The 23,943-nt window shown below is 37.2% G+C and overlaps 1 long non-coding RNA gene across 4 annotated transcripts in view; it reads right to left on the bottom strand.

The window, feature by feature from the left end:
- LOC123848094 (uncharacterized) overlaps positions 1 to 23,943 on the bottom strand; it is an 88,874-nt gene that overhangs the window by 43,888 nt on the left and 21,043 nt on the right. The gene's annotated exons all lie outside the window — the stretch shown is intronic.

Genomic DNA, 23,943 nt, shown 5'->3' with positions numbered 1-23,943 from the left:
ACCCAAGCCACATGCAAAAGGTCCTGGAGGATGAGATGCTATGTGGAGAGAGAGAGGTCAAGGAGCACCAAGGCACCAGATGTGTGAATGGAGAAGCCATCTTTGAGCTGGATCTTACAGGTCCCACTGCTCAGAAATGAATCATCCAGCCTGGCCCTTCCAGACCTGATCTCCCAGAGAAGATTTCTCACCTGACCAATATTGTCCAAAGCTTCCTTTGAGCTTTCTGGACCTGGCAGATTTTTACAGTCTACTCTTTCTTTTGTGGGTTCTTCAGAAATTCCTCCACTTCTGCTCTTCCCTTGATGTGGATCCTGAACCTTCCTCTGTTCATGTTTCTGTAACCCCCTACAAATCCAGGAGCCCATCTCTAGCTCCTTCTGCAGGGCTCCCATATCCCCCCAGGCAGATCTAGGACAACTCTAAGCTGCACTTCTCATGAGCATGAAATAGAGATAGACATGAGAGAGAGAGAAATTTTCAAACCCATATTGCAACCCTCTTCTCCCCATAACTAAATTTCTTTTTTACCTGGCTATGATGATTTAGGTATCAAATTAGATAATAATACAGTGCAATTCCATTCCAAAATGTGCACATTTATGCTCATCCAACCCAACTGCCTGCACTCTTTTACTTTCTCACTGCAGAGAAAACATCCTAAAACACTTGAGGATGTTTTTTCTAGAAATAATATTTACTGTTATCAAAGGTTATCAGATAACACTTTTTAAAGATTTATTTATTTATTTATTTGAGAGAGAGAGATGGGGGGGGCAGCGGGAGAGAGAAAATCTCAAGCAGACTCCCTGCTGAGCACAGAGCCTGAAGCAGGGCTCCATCTTAGGACCCTGAGATCATGACCTGAGCAGAAATCAAGAATCAGAGGCTTAACTGACTGAACCATCCAGGCACGCCCTCAAAGGTTACCTGGTAACATTTTATCATCTGTAGTAGGTGGTATTGTGTGGGTCCCAGAGTTGATGTCAATGCAATATCACTCTTCCCAGTTGGCTATAAATGGTTTATCAATCATGGCTGTGTATTTTCAAATCTTTCAATTTAGTGCATCATTTCAATGATACAAAGGTATAATGAAAGACATTTGCCAATCTCACCTTCCCTTACTACCAGTTCTCTAAAGAAAGTCTAGGGGAAAACAAAAAACAAAAAAACCTCTTTTCACTCCTTGATGATAGCACCAAGGAGGACTGATATTAAAAACTGTGCTCTATCTTTCTAATTCAAGTTTTGCTTTTTAAATTGTAGAAATAAAAGTAAAAACTACATTCATTAGCAGTCATTTGGTGTTTCTCTTATTTGTATCAAAGATGGCAATTTATTTTCATCACCTGAAACAGGACACCTGTATTAGCAGTTTGGAATTTCTTGTTTGCCTTTTTCATTTTTCACAGAACTGCTAACCAAACCTGTAATATTCCCCAAAGGAAAGTACTCATTGTTATCTAATTTCTTCTTCAAACTTTGTATTACTCTTCTTCATAAGGAAACTTGTAACTGGAATTTAAATAAAAACTTGGGGAAAAAAATAAACTTGTAAGAAACTTCCTCAAAGTGAAATGACTATCTTTGTCAAAATACTTAGAATTTGAGGATTTTCATATCTCATTCCTTCATCTGATTTGATACTTTCACACTGCTACCCTAATTTAAAAATATAGTGATGAAAGAAAATATTATTTTGATGAAAGAAAATATTATGCCTTGTATATTCAACTCAAAAGGTGCTGATCTTCAAAATCTTTCTTCCAAACTCAAGCAACCAAAATCCTATTTATTTTCTTTTTAGTATAACATGGCAATCGAAGTGTCCAAATATATTGAAGTAGTTTGGTAAAATACAATACCACAACATGATGGAATACACATTTAAATTCTCTGTAGAAATCTGGAAAATGTTGATTTTTTTGTTAAATTAAAAAACAGAATACAAAATAGTATATGCATAATTATTGAAAGTTTAAAGATGGAAGAAAATTTAAGGTAATACACAAAAATAAAAAACAATTGTGCCAAATGATTTTGACAAGGGTACCAAGACAATTCAATGGGGAAAGAATAATCTTTTCCACAAATTATACTGGCACAACTGAATATCCACATGTAAGTGAATGAAAATGGATTCCTACCTCTCATCATACACAAAAATTAACTCAAAATGGATCACAGGTATAAAAGTAAGAGGCAAGTCTATAAAGCTCTTAAAAGAAAGCAGAGGAGTAAGTCTTTGTGACCTTGACTTACACAATGGTTTCTTGGTTTCTTAGGCAAAGCACAAGTGACAAGAGAAAAAAAATAGGCAAACTGGACTTCATCAGAATTTAAAACTTTATAAACAACCTAACCTTACACCTAAAGGATCTAGAAAAAGAAGCAAACAAAACCCAAAGCCAGAAGGAAAGAAATAATAAAGATCAGAGCAGAAATTGACAAAATAGAAATTTAAAAAAATAACAGATCAATGAAACCAGGAGCTGGTTCTTTGAAAACATCAACAAAATTGATAAATCCTTAGCCAGACTTGTCAAAAAAAGAGAGGACTCAAATAAACAAAATCAGAAATGAAAGAGAAGAAATAACAACCGACACCACAGAAAGGATAATAATTATGAAAAATTCCAACAAATTGGACAACCTAGAATAAATGGATAAGTTTCTAGAAAAAAAATTGAATCAGGAAAAATTGAAAATTTGAACGGACCAATTATCAGCAATGAAATGGAATCAGTAATCAAAAACTCCCCCACAAACAAAAGTCCAGGACCAGATAACTTCACAGGTGAATTTTACCAAATATTTAAAGAAGAGTTAATACCTATTCTTCTCAAACTATTCCAAAAAATAGAAGAGGAAGGAACACTTCCAAATTTATTCTATGATAAATTTACCCTGATACCAAAACCAGATAAGAACATTACAAAAAAGAGAACTACAGGCCAATATCTCTGATGAACATAGATGCAAAAATCCCCAACAAAGTATTAGCAAGCCAAATCCAACAGTATATTTAAAAAAAAATTCACCATGATCAAGTGGGATTTATTCCTGGGATGCAAGAGTGGTTTAATATTCACAAATCAACTAATGTGATACATCACATCAAGAGAAAGAATAAAAGCTATATGATCACTTCAATAGATGCAGAAAAAGCATTGGACAAAGTACAACATCCATTCATGACAAAAACCCACAACAAAGTAGGTTTAGAGGGAATATACCTCAACATAATAAAAGCCATATATGAAAAACCCACAGCTAACATCATACTCAATGGTGAAAAACTGAGAGCTTTTCCTCTAAGATAAAGAACAGGACAAGGATATCCACTCTCACCACTATTACTAAACATAGTACTGGAAGTCCTAGCCACAGCAATCAGACAACAAAAAGGAATAAAAGGCATCAAAATTAGTGAGAAAGAAGTAAAAGTTTCACTATTTACAGATGACATAATAACATATAGAGAAAACCCTAAGACTCCACCAAAAAATTACTAGAACTGATCAATGAATTCAGTAAGATCACAGGACACAAATCAACATACAGAAATCCATTGCATTTCTATACATTAATAATGAAGCTACAAGAAAGAGAAATTAAGAAAGCAATCCCATTTACAATTGCCCCCCAAATAATAAAATACCTGGAAATAAACTTAACCAAGGAGGTGAAAGAACTGTACTCTGAAAACTATAAAACACTGATGAAAAAAATTGAAGATGACACAAACAAATGGAAAGATATTCCATGCTCATGGATTGGAAGATCAAATATTTTTAAAATGTCCATATACCCAAAGCAGTCTACAGATTCAAGGCAATCCCTATCAAAATTCCAATAGCATCTTTCACAGAACTAGAACAAATAATCCTAAAATTTGTATGAAACCACAAAAGACCCAAAATAGCCCAAACAATCTTGAAAAAGAAGAACAAAACTGGAAGTATCACAATTCCAGATTTCAATTTATACTACAAAGTTGTAGTAATCAAAACAGTATGGTTCTGGCATAAAAACAGACACATAGATCAATGGAACATGATAGAAAGCCAAGAAATAAACCCATGCTTATATGGTCAATTAATCTTCTACAAAAGAGGCAAGAATATGCAATGGGAAAAAGTCTCTTCTACAAAAGCTGCTGAGAAAACTGGACAGCTATATGCAAAAGAATAAACACAAAAATAAACTCAAAATGAATAAAGACCTAAATGTGAGACCTGAAACCATAAAAATCCTAGAAGAAAGCACAGGCAATAAGTTCTCTGACATCAGCTGTAGCAACTTCTTTTCTAGTTATGACTCCTGAGGCAAGAGAAACAAAAGCAAAAATAAACAATTGGGACTACATCAAAATAAAAAGCTTCTGCACAACAAAGGAAGGCAGCTATGCCCACCACTGTACCACCAATGCAGACTGCACAGCAAAGGAAACAACCAACAAAACTAAAAGACAACCTACTAAATGGGAGATGATATTTGCAAATGACATTGCCAATAAAGGGTTAGTATACAAAATATATAAAGAACTTACACAACTCAACACCAAAAAAAAAAACAAATAATCCAATTAAAAAATGGGCAGAAGACATGAACAGACATTTCTCAAAGAAGACATACAGATGGCCAACAGACATGAAAAGTTGTTCAACATCACTCATCATCAGGGAAACACAAATCAAAACCACAATGAGATACCACCTCACATCTGTCAGAATGTCTAAAATCAACAACACAAGAAACAACAGGTGTTGGTGAGGATGTGGAGAAAAAAGGAATCCTCTGATACTGTTGGTGGAAATGCAAACTGGTGCAGCCACTGTGGAAAACAGTATGGAGGTTCCTCAAAAAATTAAAAATAGAACTACCCTATGATCCAGTAATGGCACTACTCAAGGAATATGAAAACACTAGTTCAAAAGGATATATGCACCCCTATGTTTATTACAGCATTATTTATAATAGCCAAACTATGAAAGCAGCTCAAGTGTCCATCAATAGATGAATGAATAAAGAAGATGTGGTATATATATAAAATGGAATGTTATTCAGCCATAAAAAGAATGAAATCTTGCCATTTGCAACAATATGGGTGGAACTAAAGGAACTACAGAGTATAATGTTAAGTCAAATAAGTCAAAGAAAGACAAATACCATATGATCTCACTCATATGTGGAATTAAGAAACAAGACAAATGAACAAAAGAAAAAAGAGATAGACAAACCAAGAAATAGACTCTTAACTATAGAGAACAAACATGGTTACCAGAGGAGAGGTGGGTGGGAGGGTGGAAATAGGTGAAGGGAATTAAGAGTATACTTGTCATGATGAGCACAGAATAATGTGTAGAATTGTTGAATCACTATATTGTACACCTGAAACTAATATAACATTGTGTATTAACTATGCTGAAATTAAAATAAAAAACTTAAAAACTAAAATAAAAAATAAAAAACAATATTTAAAAAAATTAAGGCTTTTGTGCTACAAACAATAACAAGAAAGTGAAAAGACACCCCACAGAATGAGAGAAAACATTTGCAAAATATTTCTTATAAGGGACTTATGTACAGAAAATATAAAGAATACTTACAACTCAATAACAAAAAGATGAATAACCCAACTTAAAAATAGGCAAAGGATCTGAATAGAGCCTTTCCAAATGGCCAGCAGGCATATGAAAAAAATGCTCAACATCACTAGTCATTAGGGAAATGCTAATGAAAACCCACTAGAATGGCTATAGTCAAAAAGACAAACAATAACAAGCGTACACAAAGATTAGAGAAATTGGAGCCCTCCTACTTTGCTGATGAATTGTAAGATGGTGCAGCCACTCTGGAAAACAATTTGACAGTTTCTCCACCTGTTAAACATGGAGCTTCCGGAGGGCCTTGATGGCTCTGTCGGTTAAGCCTCCGACTCTTAATTTCAGCTCAGGTCATGATTTCAGGGTTGTGAGATCAAGCCCCACTTCAGGCTCCACACTCGGCCCAGAGTCTGCTTGAGATTCTCTCCCTCTGCCCCTCCCCCCGCTCTTTCTCTCTCTCTCCCTTTCTCTAAAAATAGATAAATAAACCTTAAAAAAAAAAAAAAAGTACCATAGAGCTTCCATGAGAACGAGTGATTCCCAAAAGAAATGAAAACATTCAGCCACACAAAAAAATTATACCTGGGGCACCTGGGTGGCTCAGTTGGTTAAGCGACTGCCTTCGGCTCAGGTCATGATCCTGGAGTCCCTGGATTGAGTCCCGCATCGGGCTCCCTGCTCGGCAGGGAGTCTGCTTCTCCCTCTGACCCTCCCCCCCCATGCTCACTCTCTCTCATTCTCTCTGTCTCAAATAAATAAATAAAATCTTAAAAAAAAAAATTATACCTGAATGTTCACAACTGCATTGTTAATAACAGCTAAAAAGTGAAAACAACCCAAATGCCCATCAACTCGTGATGGATAAATAAAATACTATACATCCATACAATGAAATATTATTCAGCAGTAGGAAGGAATGAGATAACTGATATATGCTACAATGTGATAAATCTTTGTACCATTCTGTTAAATGAAGGAAGCCAGTCACAAAAGACTACATATTGTATGTTCCATTTACATGTAATGTTCAGAATACGAAAATCTATAGAGACAGAATGTGGATTAGCATTTGTCAAGGGCTGAGGGCATTGGGAGAAATTGGGAGTGACAGCTAATGACCAGAGGATTTCTTCCAGAGTTAATAAAATGCTCTAAAAAATTAGATTGTGATCATAGTTGACCAATGTGAGTATAGTATGATATATACTGTGAATACTAATATGCTATACTGTGAAAATATTAAAAACCTTTGAATTATACAATTTAAGTGGGTAAATTTTATGGTATATGAACTGTATCTCAGTAAAACTTTTTTAAGAAAAGGTGGTGGATAGTTGCTTTTTTGGAATGTTCTTTACAGTTTGTATATATTTTAAATACATAATTATTTGTGGAAATAAAAGCACACTGGTCACTAACATACTAAAATTCTATTGATTTATTAATTGCATAATAATAATGAGGAATTTTCTAACAATTTAAATTCATGAAAACAAAAATAAAAGAGAAGCTTAAGCCAGGTTTGAAAATAAATGTGACAAATTAAAGGAAAATAGAAGACAATAAAAATATGGGCTCAGAAAATGGGTCACTATTAAAATTCTTCTTGGTAAGACAGTTTAATTCATGCAAAATTAGAATGGGCTCATGAAAAGTGGCAGCAGAAAAAATGTAATGGCATTAAAGTGGCTGCATCAGAACATTCCATTCCTAGAGCTACATAGAACAAATCTGCTTTTGCCTTCATGACCCCCACAACTCTGACCATTGTTTTCTTGCTGCTCCTCAGTCTAGACTTCTTCAGTTTAAATATGCTATCATAATCATTTTTGAGAGGCAATAATTTTCTGACTACTCAATATTCTGATTTCCCATCTCTGTTTTATCAAAGACACTAGAAAACACCACGTCCAAATGTAGTCTGACCAGCACAGAATCCAGTGAGACTATAGTCTCTTTCTATCTAAATTAGCAAGTTGGCAAATGTGTGGCACGCATGTCACCATTCTCCTGTCTCACATCTGTGTCTATAACATTCCTTCTACAGGAAGCCTTCTAAATGGTTATCGTCGGCATATGGAAAAGCACCCAACTACTGACTGTTCATTTGTATCTGGATATTCTACTAACAGTCAGCTGGCCAGGGTACAGGGCTGGGTTCAACCCCAGCATGAGACCCAAGGAAACAGAGAAGCTCGGGGCACCAGAAACCTGGTCACAGACTGGGTCCCTCATTTGAGCGACAGTATTGATGGGTCTGTGACACCTCACGTTATTACTCTTGAGCTCACATGCATAACACAGCAATTACCTAGAGAGCAGACAGAGAGCCCCTGACATCCCCTCTGAGTGACCTCTCAGAGGAGGAGTGACAGTGACAACAGAAGTGGCTGGTGGTCACTCTGAGCAGGTGGGTTGCAACCATCCAGACAGGGAGTATCAGATGTTGAGAAAAAAATGACAGCACTTCTAAAGGAAATAATCTACTTTGAATTAAAGCCACTGGAAACATCATATATGAACTTAATTAGCTCTGAACATGCTACTTAGAAGATTGATCCTAAACACAACAGTTTCAGTGTAATTAAATAAGCCACTGGAGAAGCATGGTCACATGACAAAGTCTGCATTTAGTACCTACACAATAATTTTGCTTGATTCATTCAGCCAGAAGTCAAGTTGGAGTCTATCACCATTAACCTATTGGAGCTTTGGTCATTTTCCTTGTTTTTCCCTTTAGTTCTATGGTATCTTGTTTATATATCTGACTTTCCTTCCTTACACCTTTCTCTTTGGTGCTTCATGGCATGCTGCAGAGCCAGAAAGCTCCACATAGAAGTAAAATTAATAAAATCTCAGATCCCGAGGGTTCCCAAAGCCTAACAACTGACTAAGGAAGGAGGTCAGGGTCAGGGGTAGGAAGGGAATTTCATCATGTCAAGCCCGGTGAGCCATAGCCTGTCCTAATTGAAATGTCCATGGGCCAGAGGCTCATGACCAGAGGCCGTGTTCCCATTATCAACCAATACAATAGGACCTTAGAGGTCAAATTTTTTTTTTCCTTTTCTCTTTTCTTTAAAGATTTATTTATTTATTTTGAAAGAAAGGGAGAGAGAAAGAGCGTGAGGGGAGGGGCAGAGGCAAAGGGAGAGAGAGAATCTCAAGCAGGCTCCACACTCAGTATGCATGGAGCCCAACACAGGTCTCAATCTTACAACCCTGATATCATGACCTGAGCTGAAGAGATCATGACCTGGGCTGAAATCAAGAGTCAGATGCTTAACCAACTGAGCCACTCAAGTGTCCCTAGAGGTCAAATTTTCTAATGCCTACATTTTATAGATGAGAAGCTAAAGTCCAGGGAGACGTAAATGCTAGTTACATAGCTAGTTAGTGACAGAATTAGTACTAGAATCTGCTTTGGGCTTAACTCATAGTTATGGGTTAAACTATCTCTCCCCAAAAAAGACATGCTGAAGTTCCAGCCTGCCGATATCTCCGAATATGACCTTATTTGGAAATAGGGTGATGATAGATGTAATTAGTTGAGGTTATACTAGAATAAGGTTGGCCCCTAACCAGTAAAATTGGTGTCTTTACAAGAAGACAGCCATGTGAGGGGCACCTGGCTGGCTCAGTCAGTAGAGCATGCAACTCTTGATCTAAGGGTTCTAAGTTCAAGCCCCACATTGGGTGTACAGATTACTTAAAAATAATAAAATCTTTAAAAACTAAAAATAAAAATAATGAAGGAAGGAAGGAAGGAAAGAAGGAAGGAAGTCAGCCATGTGAAGACACAGGGACATGAAGGGAGAATGCCCTGGGAAGATGGAGGCAGGGACTGAAGGTACTCAGCTGCAAGTCAAGGAATGCCGAAGAGTGCTGGCAAACACCAGGAAGCTAGAAAGAGGCAAGAAAAGACTCTTTGAGGTTTCCAAGAGAGCCTGGTCCTACCAACACTTTGATTTCGGACTTCTAGCCTCCAGGACTGTGACACAACAAATTTCTGTTGTTTTTAAGCCACCCAGTTTGTGATACTTCGTTACCACATCCCTGAGACACTGATACACACACCATCAGAAAAATGTCTGTTCCTACCACCTCACTGGTACTGAGCCCTGTGGATGATGAAGAGACTTACCAAGGGGCTCCTTCTGAGTAAAATGATCTTGTCATTAGGGTCACAGAAATTGCAGAAATACTACTCCACATGCCCAATTATTGTCCCCATAACTTCACACTCACTTCCAGACCCCAAAGTTCACAAGCCTACAAGTGCAAAAGGTATTTTTTTCTTTTTCCTTTGTGCTACATTTTAAGTCACATCAGGACCAGGGGAGTAGGAATCATTGTAGCACTTCATTTAAAAGATAAGGAAAATATTCTTGATGCCAAAACATCTCCCTTCCTATTCCATGATATTGTGTCATCAGACAGAAAGTCCTTTAAATTAAGCACTGAGCTTTCCAGAGTCTCCTCAAATACAAATCAACCTGAGAAAGGTCATACCCACAATCCCTGTGTGTAAATGAGTCCATCTGAATGCACACAACAGGACAGCTGCAAATAAGGGGCAGCATGGTGCGGTGGGAAGAGCATAAGCCTCAGAGGTATCGAAATTCCAACTGGAATCATGGTTGTGTGTGTGCCCCTAGGAAAATCATTTTACTTCCCTGACTTTCATTACCCATAAATAGAGATGTTAATACCCATCTTGCTGGCTTCATGGAATGAGTATAGATAAAGTAAAAACATAGAGCTCATTTGGATATACATTATTATGGTTTCTTGATATTTTCATTATTCTTTTATTAAATCCCAGTCCTGGACAAAGATCTTGGTGGAAAATCTATGTCATTTCAGTTCTTCTCCATCCTATACTGGAAGCATGAAACAAACAATAGGTACTCCCATTTGACTCTGGCTTTATCTGTCTTACTATAGTGTACATTCATGAGGCCACTGGAATAGGGACCAATACCTAACTAAATCCTTGGCATTAAGCACAGTGCTCAGTACGTAGTAAGCAGTCAAAAAATTTTGTTGCATGTTGAACATATGCTACACGATCAATTTCCTCAGGATTCACAATCAGCCATTTGAAATGGGCAAGCTAGGGGCACCTGGGTGGCTCAGTTGGTTAAGCAACTGACTCTTGGTTTCGGCTCAGGTCATGGACTCAGGGTCATGAGATCCAGCCCTGCATCAGACTCTGTCCTCAGCTGGGAGTCTGCTTGAGATTCTCTCTCCCTCTCCCTCTGCCCCTCCCCTCACTCACACTCTCTCCCTCTGTCTCTCTCTAAAATAAATAAATAAATAAATATCTTTAAAATAAAATGAGCAAGTTAAAGATTTTTGATCTAACACTGATTACTTTGCTTTTGAGGAGCACCAGTACAAACTTTATCCAAGTTTACTTGGACTCAATCCTAAAATAAGTTGTGTTGTACTAGAGCTTTCCAAAACTAATTGTTGTATTAATGATACTTTGCTTTAATCATATTTTAAAATAGGTCAAAGTCCTTTTCATACAGAAGACTAAGAACAGAACATTCACACTTTCTGGATTTTCTCTTGCCCCAAACTTGCATCTATAGACTTCCAAATACACATTTTCTTTCACAGAAAAGAATGGTCTCAATTTCTCAACTGACCCCAGTTTTTAAATCTGAAATCCTCAAGGAGGATGCAATGCACAAAAAAAATGTGATATTTGGCAACATAGAATGGAATCAAATTTTAATCCATGGGTTTTATTTCTCTTGATTCTCTATGGACCCATCATGCCCCTTTCCTTCTTGTCTCAATGTACAGTCTTAAGATGTGCATCATTCTCAGGGCACCTGGGTGGCTCAGTCGTTAAGCACCTGCCTTCGGCTCAGATCATGATCCCAGGGTCCTGGGATCGAGCCCCACATCGGGCTCCCTGCAGGCTTCTCCCTCTCCCATTCCCCCTGCTTGTGTTCCCTCTCTCACTGTGTCTCTCTCCGTCAAATAAATAAATAAAATCTTTTTAAAAAAAAAAGATGTGCATCATTTTCTATATTCAACCTTATTGTATCTCATGTATGTCTGTTTCCTGAGTTAACACTCCCAACACCATTATTTGAGCCCTTTGACAAACAAAAAACCTTGCTGTGGAAGTGGTAGAGCATTCTTAATGCGGCTTTCAACAAGAGCAGTTTTTTAAGCCCTATGACTTGACTGCCATCTAGAGAAGACTAGAGATACTGAAATTCACCAAATTTCATTCCTAGTCTTCTGTATCCAAAGAACTTTGGCCTATTTTAAAATCTTGATAGGTTCACTTTTCTCTAACCCTTTGGCAAAAAACCATAAGGAAAAGCATTTTAAATAAGAAATAGAAAATATTTATATGTTGTATTTTGGCTTGGGATGGTGCCATTAATCTGCTTTTTACAAAACAATATGCAGCAATTGTATTATTTCTAAAGAGAAATGATACTATTAGTGATAGCAATCTGCTTGTCTTTGAATTTATTTTATGGATTCCTTGTGAAAATATACATCAAGGTAATGTAATTATTATACCCGCATAATTGTACTGCTATCATTAAAACTGGGTGGTTGCTCTCATTAAATTCTCCAGATTGTTTGTGGCTTATTTTCTGCTGGTATGAGTTTTCATCTTAGAACAGATTTTAGAGCCTCTCTATGCTGTTCTTGTTATAGTAATACTGATATTACTAGACAAGAAATTTCTCCAGTTTTGTAAATTTTTTTAGCAATTATTTTGTGAAGTGGCTTCAATAAAACTTAAAGACACGGACAATTTAGAAATAATTTCTCTCAGAAAATCACCCCAAACTTTCCTCTGATTATATACAACAAATATACTGGTTTTCTGCAGGCTTCTACTACCAAGAAATCTAAAAGCATCAGTGGTGTTCATCATCTTTTACATCACTGTGGGAATTATCTGTTACTCAAATGCCAAAAGGTCAAAACTTGAGCTTATTGAAATTCTCAACCATTTTCAACAGGGTTTTTATTTGTCACAGTTTGCAAATAATGGTGATGAGAGAGTTAAATTCAGGAAACTAGAAAAACTGAAACATAGCAGGATGAATTACAATGAATGATGCACATCTTAAGGCTGTACATTGAGATAAGGAAAGGAACATGAAGACGTCACAGAGTATTAATTTAAAAACCACAGACTAAATTTTGGTCCCATCCTTTGTTGCCAGATATCACATTTTTTGTGTATTGCACCCTCTTTAGAGATTTCAGATTTCAGTACAAAGTTGAGCTTCTATAAAAGAGAATGCATGTTTTTGAAAGTCTATGGATGCAAATTGGGGACAAGACAAAATCCAGAAAGTCTGAATATTTCATTCCTAGTCTTCTGTATGCAAAGGACTTTGGCTTATTTTAAAATATGATTAAAGCAAAGTATCATTGATGCAACATTGGATTTGGAAAGCTCTAGTGCAATACGACTTACTTTAGTATTGTGTCCAGGCAAATATAAATGAAGGCTGGGTGCTGCTCCCAACAGGGGTCAGCCAACGTTTCTTGAAGGTTCAGGTAGCAAAAATTTTTACTTTCCCAAATATATGGTCACTACTAGTCAACTGCCATTGTAGCATGAGAACAGACACAGACAATCTGTCAACAAATGGGGGTAGCTGTGTTCCAATAAAACTCTACCTACAAAAACAGCAGCTGTAGTTTACCAACCACTGTGTTAGCACAAAAATCTTCAATTTGCCCAATGTAAATGACTGTCAGATTGTGCATCTTAGGAATTATCAGTTACTCAAGTAGACAAGGAGTCAAAACAATGTAGAAGAACAACCACAGCTTATACCAGCTCCAATCTACTGGAAACTAGTCCTGGGTTGTTGTTTTTTTTTTTTCATGCATCTGGCACATCTTCTAACTGTATCAAACTTAACATACTCTCAGGGAAAATAACTTAGATAGTGAAGAATTACACACACACACACAAATACTCTTCTCAGATTAGTAATAGAAGCAGAAAGTGAAAGACAAGTAAATTTGGAATAGACAAACATTTATGTATTAGATGTGTATCTCCAAGCCTGTTTTAGATCACTATTATTATCCTATGACTAACTCTATATTGAGCTATCAGACATGTTTTCATTTTAAAACTTAGCTTCTATCTCACAATTGGTATTCTCCCATAAGTCATCCCTATGAAAAGGACCACGGGAAAGAATCTTTCCCATAAAACGCTAAATACTGAAGTAACTGTACTGCACTAGGAATTTCCATAAAACCACTTGTCCTTGCACCTTAAGATCTGTTGATATTAGGTAGGATACATATGAAGAGTCAGTCTGTGGAGAGAATAGAAATCAAGCACAGTCTGAAAAGTTCTGCTTTAATCAAGTACAGACATTTTCCCAAGTTTTTTGGTCTGTTTTATCGTTTCAAGGACGATAAGAGAAAGTTTGATCTCCAGTTTGACAGATTATCAGTTTCACCTGATAGATGATCAGTTTCACTTCCTCCTCCATGGAGGCCTACTATTGCAAGTGCCCATAATCATTTACTTGCATGGTACTTTTTCCTTTCTGCCTATTAATGGCCAGTGTAGTGTAGAGACAGAGCTCAGACTGTGAGGAGGACAGAGCTGAGTTGAAATCCCTGCTGTTATTTATACTGGCCTTGTGACCATGGGATGCTGCATCACTGCTCTGAGACTCCGTTTTCTCTCCATAAAATAAAGGTAATACTAATACTCTGTACTAATAAAGGTAATGGGTGTATTGCAATATTGTCATCAAGATTAAATAAGAACATTTGTGAGGGATCTTGCCCAATGCTCACTAAATGTTAGTTTATCTCCTCTCCCCGCCGCCCCTTCTCTAGGACATAGACTGGTGAAGTCTGGAACTGATTTACACTATGTATCCTGCCTCCCGACATGTCTGCTAATGAATTGGACATCCAGGCAGTGTCTTATAAATGTTTCTTGAATAGCAGTGGATTCTCATATTTTGCTTTGTTATTGAAGATCTTACCATCTTAAGCTACTATAAAGATAAACCAAAAGGTATTCTCTGAGACGTGAAAACAGGTTTTGTAAATTCAAAAGCAAAAGAACCCACTCATAATACTAGTGTGCTATACCAAAAGTAGGCACTCAAATACCTGCTGAAAAATGATGATACACAAGTATGTGGACTGCATTAAAGAGATATAGTCATGAGATTTTGCTCTGCTCTTGCGGGAGACGATTTGACCCACAATATTATCAAACCTGTGGAATAACAAGGTGCCTTCTCATAAGGTTTTATTACCTACTGTTAACTTCTGGAATTCTCATCATGACTCATTGGTCAAATTTATACACCACTTAACTGCTCAGGAAAGAATCTTTATGTTTATCCTTCCTGTCAAAACTGGTCTCACATTTTAATATCTTTTTAACCATACGGAGTACTACATGCTGAAAAGCTTATGAAAATGTCATTCAGGAAATCACCAAGATTACATGGACAAATTTGGAGTCATCCAGGCAAAGGAGTTTTGAACAGAAGAGAAAATTAAAGAATCATCTTTGGGGGATAAAAGTGGAAAGAGAATAGAACCTAGCAGTTATTTAAGGACAAGAGGAAAAGAAATAGAGCCAGAGTTATTGAGAATGTTTAAAAAAATCACTAGCTGTAGGGCACATGAACAGAGGAGCTAAGATGTCAATAAAAATAAAATGGGATTTGCAAAATACCAAAACAGTATATAAAAAGAAACCAATTAAATAGAATATTCTTTGTTTTTCTGTATCTATTCTGGCTCTAAGGGATAAGAGTTACAGATTTCCTTCTCTTTGCTTTTCTAGCTCTATAAGACATAGAAGAAGTAGTTATGCTGACTCAGAATTAAATTTTTATTAGTAACATTTAAAACTTGAATTTTTCCCATGAAACATAACTGCTGCCTAATCTGGCTATCATAGCATATATGATTTTCTAGAATATCCATATGACAGTAAAGCAATTGTCACACAAGTGTTCTGATTATATTGATAGACTTACAGAATTTTTACAGCCCATGCTGTACAACATCCTTGATAAGTTATCTATCTAGCCATAAAAGTCAAAAGCTGTTTGCAAGAGTGATTTTACTTATCAATAATCAAATATCATTCAATCAGTTTTTAAGGATCAATATGCTCTTAGGGATATTTACATATACAGAAACAAAAAACATAATCTTCATTATAGCCTGGCAATAATTCTAACTATTCCCTACCTATCTATAAGTCATTGAATAGGTTATATCTGAACAGCTGTGAAATCCTGTCCTCTCCATCATTTTAAAACTGACTATACATTGTTTCTTTAACGAATCCCTCCTGGCTTGGACAATAACTAGATATCTAAAAGGAAGAGAGGGCCTAGGAAAGAGGAAATTATAGCTTTATCCACCAACAACTTTGCCTAGATATAGTGGTTTTTCCAGAGCAGTAAAATTCCATATATGCCAAAGACAGCCGTTCCATATTTGCTAATGGGACTAGATTCTTCAGAATAACTCTGATGTGTCGTCACCAGTTTTCATCTAAAATGATAACAGCCGACCCTTATGGAGTGTGTACTATGTGTCAGGCACTGTTGTAATATTTGCATGTCATGGGGCACCTGGGTGGCTCAGTCGGTTAAGCATTGGACTCTTGTTTTCAGCTCAGGTCATGGTCTCAGGGTCGTGAGATGGAGCCCCGCATAGTGTAAGGCTCCATGCTCAGTGGGGTGTCTACTTGAGATTCTCTCTCTCCCTCTCCCTTTGCCATCCCCATCTAAAATAAATAAAATCTTAAAAATAAAATACTTTGCATGTCATTAAATCATCCAATCCTTGCAACAACTTCATTACATAGATTATTACTACCCTCATTCTGCAGATGCAGTAAGTGAGACAGAATGGTTAAGTAGCTTACCCAAGGGCACACAACTGGTAACAGAGCCAGGTTCTAACCCAGGCAGTCCGACTCCAAAGTTACACTTGTAACACCATGCTCCCAGGCAGACTCCTGGGATGTCCAATACCATAGATTCTTAGAAACCAGTTTAGTATAAGCTACTCATTACTCTTTAAAACAAAACAAAACAAAACAAAAAAGAAACACCTCTTAACGAACAGCAAGTTAGCTAGATGGGACATCTTCCTAAGATAGTCCCATAAAGAAAGAACTGTGAGGGGATGGGAAGGGCAAGGCCTTTATCATTAACTCCCCAATAACACAGACACAAATCTTTTCCGAAGTCTGTCAATATTTTACCCTAGAGAAATATAACCAAACTTCCGTGTTTCTTTAAGTCAATCCATGATTCAGCATACTAGAGAATGTACCAAATCTCAGTGTCCTGAAAACATATAAAATAAATTATAAACACAAAAAGAGGAAAACCCCACCAACTGTGTAAGCAATACAAGAAACACTTTAGTTGAACAGGCCAGAGTTAACCAAAGTCAGGTTAGAGTTAACTCAAGTTGGTTAATCAACACCTGTAAAATTTTTTTAAATAAAGAATCATTGATATAAAAGAGTAAATATCTATCTATCTGCTCTTTTCAGCCAGGCATTTAGCCAGTGTTACATAAATTTTTCTCAACAAGTTCACCAAGAGTTTAAAGAAAGAACTCAGGCAGGATAATAGAATTTATTTCCAAATCTAGTCATTTTTGAAGAATTACATCTCACCTATAGGTTCTTTTTCATTTATGCCCTCTTCTTATAACAGATAACATCTTTTTATAAAATAATTACAAGCAGTTTTCTGACAATAATGATCTTGAATGATCTTGAAACTCTAAATTATGGTTTTAGTCTTGTTCACAGCCATCTTTGGAGTGAATAATTCTGCATTATTATACAAGAAGGAAGAACAATTGCCCCACAGAAACCAAATAACACCATGCTGGCCCTGATTTTGGCTTGCTGTCAGATTAAACTCAATAGTAATGTAAAGAAAATCAATCGTTTGAGCAAAAAACTCTACTAGACTCCCTCTGCCTGCAGAATGAAGTCAAACTACTTATACCAGTCTTCATAGAGTACAATGATTCCTCTTTCACTTTTAATTCCCATCACTCTCTTCCTTGTTACCTTCATGCCAATCTAAGGAAACTATAATTTTCTACACTCACCCTGCTTTTTCTCATTTCCCTCCTTTTTTTCATGCTGTGCCTTCCATTTCAAATATTTTCCCTCAACTCTCTCTTCAAAGCTCAACTCAAATACAATTTCTTACACACACACGTTTCTCTTAGCTATTTGTATGTGTGGTGGTTACTTTTACATGTCAACTTGGCTAAGCCATGGTACCCAATTTTAGGTCACACACCAGTCTAGATGTTACTGTGAAGGTATTTTTTAGTTGAGATTAACATCTAAATCAGTAGACTTTGAGTAAAGCAGACTACCCGCCATAATGTAGGTGGGTCTCGTCCATCAGTTGAAGCCTTAAAAGAAAAGACTGAGGTCTTCCAACTCAAGAGTACAACATCAGGTGCTCCTGGTCTCCAGCCTGCTGAACTGCCCTGCAGATTTCAGACCTGCCGGTCCCCATAATTATGTGAGCCAATTCCATAAATCGCCCTCTATCAATAAATAGATAGATATACATATACATCAAAAGAAATAGACCAGAAACACAAATATATATACACATACATATATGCACATAAATACAAATATGTATATACACACATGTGTATACACAAGAACATACACAGACATATATATCCTATTGGTTCTGTTTCTATAGAGAACTTTAATTAATACAGTATGATGTCTGATTTCCCTACTGGAAGGTAAGCCCCTCAAAAACTATCATCTTTCTATTCCTCAAAGAACAATGTTTTAAAAATTGACTGTGTTTAAAAAATACTAATTGAATGATTGGTCAATAAATGAATAAATATTTGGTCAATTCCACCTATGAAATAACTCAATTTAATTTTGCATTCTCTCTTTCCTTTGGCAGCACTGTAGTTCATACTCCTTCATCTACACTAGTTGAGATTCTTCATGGATGTCTCTGCTTCCAGACTTTTCCAATCCTTGCCCAAATGTATCTTTCACATTGCCACTTAGCTTTCTCTCCAAATCATAAACACACACACACACGCACACACACTTCAGAGTCTTGCAATAAAATGTGTAATGGCTTTCCATTGCCTAGAACCCCTTTACAGCTCTCATGAATCCCCACTTAGCCTTCATGGCAAGTATGATCTTACAATCTCTCATAAAAATGCTCTTAATAGGTTGCTTGTTTAAAAACAAGTTTTCTGTGTATATTATTTATAACTGTCAAAGGTAACTGAAGAAAAAGTGATTTAAAAGTTTTAAGCTATTTCCACTTCACAGGGAGTGACCTTTATTATATTGTCCCAAGAGGCCTGGGCATTTGGGCTGCATGCTTTACCATTTTGGGGCCTCGGTCTGCCTGTCAACGACTTACTTATCTTTAAAGTTCAGAAGTTACCTCCTCTGTGAAAGCTTCCTTTCCTTCCTCAATCAGGTAGTTGCTCCTCCATCTCCCATATATATTTTCCATGTATTTGGGGGGATGTTTATCTACCTCACTGGGAGTTCCTCCCAGACTTTTTTCTTATCTCATCTACCTTATATACTCAGCCATCTAGCTCATTGCCCAGATAATTCCCTACCCTCTCCCTAAAGTACATTTTATATTTTCATAGGCATGCATGAATGTGTGGAAGTCAGTAGCAATGCATAAATTGGTGGCTTTGCTTTGGAAATTTTTTCTCAAAACCAGAAATAAAAATTAGGCAACATGAAGAAGGATCTGATGCTGCACACTGATGAACAATTGCTTTTTTTTCCTTTTCATCTGAGCATGCTGACACGGTATAGACCCAGCTGGTAATTCTGAAATTATAACCTCTGGGTTTCTCATGTTTCTTCCTGCAAAAATTCTGAGTGTTGCCTGTTCTGCATCTCCAAAGACTAACTGCTATTAGTCCTATACAAAGTTCAAAGTGTTGTTTGTGGTGTCATCCAGCCAGTAGCCATGAGTTTGCCAGGTTCAATGGTCAATATCACCATTTGTTAAAAGTGCTACTACTGAATTCTGTTGTAAACGCCTAACTGTTAAGATGGCTGACCACAAACAAAGCCAAGAACAAAGCTGAAATCTTCTGATAAGTCGAGTTGCCATTATAATTCCGTTCATAGACTTTAAGGTACAGCCGATGTCATCGTTCTCACCAAAGAGGTAATTGCTTCCTCTCGATACCTTCACAGATCTGCATGAGTCCATAGATTATCACTGCCCTCAGAACTCTTTATCATGTTTTAAATCTGTTGAAGTATGAAAAAATGAAGTGTGCTTCACAAAACAGGATCATAAAAATGAACTTGGCAAGAGCTGTCTTTGATGGAAGATTCTGAATCATGCCCTAGACAAATCAAAAAGAAGATTGGAAAGTCAGCTGAGACATCTGTACACAAATGCTAAATACAGCAGCAGGGTGTTAAGTGCAAGAAGACGTGTCTGCTCAGGTAAGGGCAGACAAAGCCCTGACACAACATAGAGCCAAACTCTTGAGAAAATTGTTGTCCAGTAATGTCTGTGTAACTTAATCCACATTTGAACACATATACAGATTATATGGATATTATATATCTTAAAGGTAAATAACTGCTTTTAAAATTCCACTTACAATGAGCCCTCTTAACCACCCTCTACTTTACCTACTTACTAAATACTTGCACCTTTCTTTTCTTTTGTAAAACATACTGACTGCCCATCACACGTTAATGCTTCTCACCTGCCTCCTCTACTTTTCCTTTCATCCACAACTGCTTACCAATTCTCTCTATTCACAAAATTGCATGTGTCACTAGACTTTGTTATAACCAACATTTTATTAAACATTATGTAAGAGGTTGCTCTCTCAATTTTTCTTAGAGCCAAGAAAAATCAATGGAATCACCAAAAAAAAGAATCCTATTATTTGATGTCTGGTTGAGACCATTGCAGCAGTAAAAAAAAAAATAAAATTCAGTGGTTACATTGATTCCAAAAAAAAAAAAAAAAAAAAAAAGCCAAACAAAACATGTAGTGCTGCCAAGCTGCAGAGAGGGTGGGGATATGCCTCTGCACTTCCTTTGTGCCCTTCCAGTCAAGGTGCTGTAATGCTAGAGTATTAAATCTGCTCCAGTGCCCTATCTTTTCCGTCATATTCCAGGCTTGTTGAGCTGTTCATGACTAATACTAATGAGAGACATACCTTTTCAATTGTTACCTCAAAAATATGCAAAAACTGCTCTGATGTGCTCTCTAGCCTGGCCTAATTTCCCATCAAAGAAATAGAACTTCAACTACTTGACTGACTTTTCATATTGACTCTTGAGAAATCAGAGATGCTTCATGCCTCTGCAACACTCAAAGAAATAAAATAGCTCACACTTGGTCATATTTGATGTCTGGATTCACAGCCCTTTCATTTTTAACATAATTCATTACTTTGCTTTCTATTTTATTTCTTCTGGTCTTTATTCAGAGACCAGGATTTCTATCTTTCTAACCTCAAAAATTTACTATGAAAATTCCAAATATATCAAAGTGTGTAATTAATGATAACTTCATTTATTGGGGTGTATGTGCATGTGTGTGTGTGTGTGTGTTATGTTTCGGTTTGGTTCCATTTGAATTTTGGTGGGTGCCGTTTTGACAACTTGGGAATTGATTTGTGGGGGTTTTCAATGAAATGATTTCTGTGTAATTATACATATAAAAAAAATTTAAAAACACCTCAGATTAATAATCACAGATTGTGTTATTTCTGAAATGGGAGGAATTTGCTATTCTTATATTTGGGAAAAAGTGATCAAGGGGAACTTTGGTGAGTATACATGACAAAACTGAACATGGCCTTCCCTCCATCCCCTCAGGTGCACACAATAATAGATAATAAAAAAGGAACACAGAGTAAGGCTAAAAATGCTAATAACCTGTCACTGCTAATCCAGCAGAGCAGCTAGGGAAAGAACTGTGCTAAACAGTTTAAAAGGCCCAACTTCCTGTGTTGCCTATCACATAAAGGACAAAAAAATAACCAGCAACATGGAAATTGGGATAAGAAAGCCAAAAGGAACTGAAGTTCAACCAAGAAAATGGGCACTGACAAAACCATGGTGATAAAACTATTGAGGGCGTGTTTAAGACTGACATCACGTATTTATTCTTTTAAAACACATTTAGGGATTACCCTGTTACGTGTAGAAACTACAAGTAAGGCAAACTCTGCCTTCAAAGAGTTCACGGTCTATGAGGGAAGGAGAGGCACAAACCCAATCCCAGGGGCAGAGGGCTACAATATAATAGAAAGATACATTCAGGCATGGGCACGAGAGAAAGTTCAGTTGTTCTCCCTCCTGCTGAGGAATGTTTTTTCACGTGTTCTTTTGGAGATAAGTGCGATGGACTGAATTGTGCCTCCCTAAAATTCATATTGTTGAAGCCCTAATGCCCAATGTGATGGTATTTGGAAACAGGGCCTTTGGAAGGTAATTAGGGTTGGATGAGGTCATGAGGGTGGGGCCCTTATGATGAGATTAGTGCCCCTATGAGAAGCGATACCAGAGCTCACTCTTTCTCTTTCCCTACTTTATGGGGACAAGCAAGAAGGCAGCCATCTATAAGGTAGGAAGAAAGCTCTCACCAGAAACCAGCCATGCTGGCACCTTAACCTTGGACTTGCAGCCACCAGAACCATAAGAAAATAAATTTCTATTGTTTAAACCACCCAGTCATGGTATTTTGTTATAGGCAGCCAGAGCTTGCCAAAACAGTGAGCATTCTTTAAAAATTAGAAACAAAAACACTGGAAGGAGCTAGAAAAGAATATTCTGAAGAGTGAGTAGAAACCATGATCAACCTAGTATACAAGTGAAGAAATACTGTATAGTGAAGAAAGGGGAAACTCTGTATTATAAAGAAGAACTTCAGACTCCATAAGAGAAAGCATCTAATGTCCATAGGCACTAAGATGGTTCAGCAGAGAGAGAAGGACTTCACATTAGTTGGCTACTTCCCACCAATAAACATGAGCCTGCCTCAACTAGAATACTGGAGAAATGCAAACCAGTGCTGCTACTCGGAAAATAGTATGGAGGTTCCTCACAAAGTTAAAAATAGAGCTACCCTATGACCTAGCAATTGCACTATTAGGTATTTATCCAAAGGATACAAACAGTGATTCAAAGGGACCCCTGAAGCCCAATGATTATAGCAGCAATGTCCACAATAGCCAGAAGATGGAAAGAGCCTGGATATCCATAGACAGATGAATGGATAAAGATGTGGTAATACACACACACACACACACACACACAATATGGAATATTACTCAGCCAAAAAAGAATGAAATCTTGCCATTTGCAACCACGGGGATGGAACTAGAGGGTATTATGCTAAGCAAAATAAGTCAGTCAGAGAAAGACAAATACCATATGATTTCATTCATGTGTGGAACTTAGAAACGAAACATGAATATAGGGGAAGGGAAGGAAAAATAAAATAAGATGAAATTGAGAGGGAGGTAAACCATAAGAGATGCTGAACTCTAAGAAACAAACTGAGGGTTGCTGGAGGGGAGGGGGGTCGGGGGAGGGATAACTGGGTGATGGGCATTAAGGAGGGCACTTGATGTAATGAACACTGGGTGTTATATGCAACTGATGAATCACTAAATTAAATTCTACCTCTGAAACTAATGACAACAACAACAACAACAAAATAATACTGGAGAAAATCAAAACGTATGCTATCTTCCCAGAGGGAGGATGTAAGAACCAAACCTGCCATAGCCAAAGCCACCATGCTGTGCCCTCCAGGAGTACAGCCTCTAGACTCCCGCAGGCACGACCTTCCCCAACCCTGGCCACATAATTATCAGACTCACTGGTCACTGCCTGCCCACACCTACTGATGTGGAGAAGGAGGAAATCCTGAAAACTAGCAAGCTTCTCTAGACACTTTAAAGCTCAGAGTAGGACAGAAGACTCCTAAGCACAAGTAGTGGTTTTATCACTTCTGTCACTTGATGACCATGACCACAGGGAAAAAGAAACATGGCAGGAAGAGAACAACGGTCTACATACGTGACATGAAAGGAAAAAAGTTTGGCTTCCTGGGCTTTGGTCTTTAAAACAATAACACATTCCAGCTAAAAGACTAGGTACATCTTACATAAATTGAAAGAGTGTATTTGTCCAAAGACTCTGTGACCTAATCAAAGATTTTAATGTGATGGAGGAGAAACAAAGACTGGGAAGCTATAATAGAATAATATTGAGGTT

This window comes from Mirounga angustirostris, unplaced genomic scaffold (assembly GCF_029215605.1).
Source record: "Mirounga angustirostris isolate CCGP_5_RB_7025 unplaced genomic scaffold, mMirAng1.0.hap1 SCAF_2, whole genome shotgun sequence".
Taxonomy (NCBI): Eukaryota; Metazoa; Chordata; class Mammalia; order Carnivora; family Phocidae; genus Mirounga; species Mirounga angustirostris.
This window is presented reverse-complemented; position numbering and strand designations above follow the sequence as displayed.